Source organism: Neolamprologus multifasciatus, chromosome 9, assembly GCF_963576455.1.
Source record: "Neolamprologus multifasciatus chromosome 9, fNeoMul1.2, whole genome shotgun sequence".
Taxonomy (NCBI): Eukaryota; Metazoa; Chordata; class Actinopteri; order Cichliformes; family Cichlidae; genus Neolamprologus; species Neolamprologus multifasciatus.
Genome location: NC_140447.1, coordinates 7,972,299 through 7,974,612, shown reverse-complemented (window position 1 = coordinate 7,974,612; position 2,314 = coordinate 7,972,299). Strand labels below are relative to the sequence as shown.

The following is a 2,314-nucleotide window of genomic DNA, read 5'->3' as shown; positions in this document are numbered from 1 at the left end:
TCTCAGGTCCTTTGCTGTCTTCTTTTCAAGTACACCAAACGCATGTCCTGTCAGTGAACTGGTGAAGTTGCCCGTTTGATCCGATCGTGCTGGTTTGTTTTTGAGTCTGTGAGGCTGAAACTCTCTTTGAAACGTCACATGAAGAACCTCTGAAATGTTTCCCAAACCCAAATGCCTCTGATACCACACTCAAGCCTTTTACAGTATTATTTTCAAAGTGCCTTTTATCTCAGTATCATGTTCTCCCACAGTGCTGTTTATGACTTATTTATTAAATAATGGACAAAAAAAAGTGTATTTTCTTTCTTTCAGGTGTTTCATTTGTGGAAGGGCTGTAAATACTGTTAGGTCCATAAAGTTTGTGGACGATAATTCAGTTTGTTTAATTTTGCATGTGTAAACAATCACAGCAGAGTGTAAATGAAACAGTCAAGTCGATATGTGATGGAAGCGCAGACTTTTAGCTTTTCAGCTCGCATGAACTGTTTAGGAATCAATCAATCACAAAATTTCAGAGTCAAAAGTAATTGGGGAGTTGATTGAGAAGTATAAGAGTTATTGTGTTTTCTAATTAGTTTTTATTTTATTTTATTTCATTGTTTTTTTAAATTTCAATTCAGTTTCGTTTAACAAAGGTTTGATATTTCTTCTATATTTTTATTTGAGTTTAGTTTTCCAAGTTCACAGTATCGCTTCAGTTAGTTTGAATTATTTTCCAAAATTCGAATTATCCCATCAGCCGCAAGTGGCTTGGGATAGGCACAGAGCTTAGCTCGGGTGTGAGCATTCGACCATATGCAATATAGCCGGAGAGCAATAGGCCTGGGTTCCGGTTTTCTCTCTCCCCACTTTCCTCTCTGTCTTCACTGTCCATATTCAATAACCCACCCCACCCACCCACCCCCCCAAAAAAAATATCTTGTATTCTTAACCCCCTAAGACCTGAACACTTTCATTGCAAGCATCTTTAATTTATCTTTGAGTCATTCCATGAAAATGGCACAATTTGAGTCCCTCTCACCTCTTATGGTGTATTTCATCTATTGGGTCACCAAACTTTCTATTTAAACAGCTTTATATATATATTAAAATGTACCCTTTAATACAGTGTAAAAAAAACTGAACTAATTTTTATCTTTTTCTGGGAAATAATACAGTTTTTTCATTTGACACCACCTATTTTGTCATGTCCCTCATGGCCTTGATGAAAGTTTACTTTGAAAATACCAAATAAAACTATTTAAAAAGTCAATAAATTTTGGTATCAACCTAAACATCTATTTGTGCTCTTTTGCTGTTAATATTTCTTTTTTTCAAATTTAATTGTTAATTATTCAATAAAATCACAATTATTCCTGTACCTGAGTAACCCCTCAACCCCGTTACATGAATGATCCCACCCCCATAGATACAATGGTGTGATCCAGAATTCCGTATACATCAGGAAGTGACATCACTGAAGTCTTTTGGACAACAGGACCACAGAGACGGGCAAGTTGCTCCATTCTTTTCCTTTATTTTAGTCATTTATCTTGTGATATTGTGGTCGTCAACCTCAATGACTCAACACCGTAACATGAAAAAAAGAAAACTATTACTTATGAAAAGGTTTTTTGTTAGTTCATGAATATATGGTGATTTTGAATTTCATGCATGCCACGTGTTCTCTGTCTGGTATTCACTATATTGAGCAGCGGCCAGTTTGTGCAAAAATCTCAACCACACTCAACCCTGTTATGTTTTTGATTGTAACGGGGTTGTGATTTTAATACTTTGGTTGTTAAGTTAGCCAATTATTTAAATTAATTATTATTATATTCAATCACCATTCTTATACTGCATGCATGCTGAATGTGATTTATGTTCCATGTTAAGGATGCGAGTAAGATGGCACCAACAACAGCAGCAGAAAGGCAAAGGAAGTATCGGGAACGCCTTAAAGCTGATCCTGAAAGAAGGGAGAGAAACCTGCAGAGTGAGCGTGAGAGATGGAGGCAACTGTCAAGGTGACAGTCAAGAAATCTGTGGAGGGCACACAAGAGGACCTCATTGAGTTCTTCCAGAGCTTTGTAAAGAAATTTAAAATGCATCACTTTAATATCACGCAGCAGTATGCCTTCTGCCGTGAGCTGAAGAACAACATGTCAGGGGAGGAGACTTTGATACATGTTGACTTCTCAGAAAACTACAGCTGTAAATACAGTTCTCAAAGTTCCACTTTGGGGCTTCACATCAGCAGGCCACCCTTCATACTGGTGTGTTGTATGTTGGTGGACTCTCAGAGCCTGTGTGCTTTAGCACCATCTCCCCCAGT

At 37.4% G+C, this 2,314-nt stretch overlaps 1 long non-coding RNA gene across 1 annotated transcript in view; it reads right to left on the bottom strand.

Moving 5' to 3' along the window:
• Positions 1-2,314, bottom strand: part of LOC146510968 (uncharacterized) — a 395,415-nt gene that overhangs the window by 301,311 nt on the left and 91,790 nt on the right. The window lies entirely within an intron of this gene.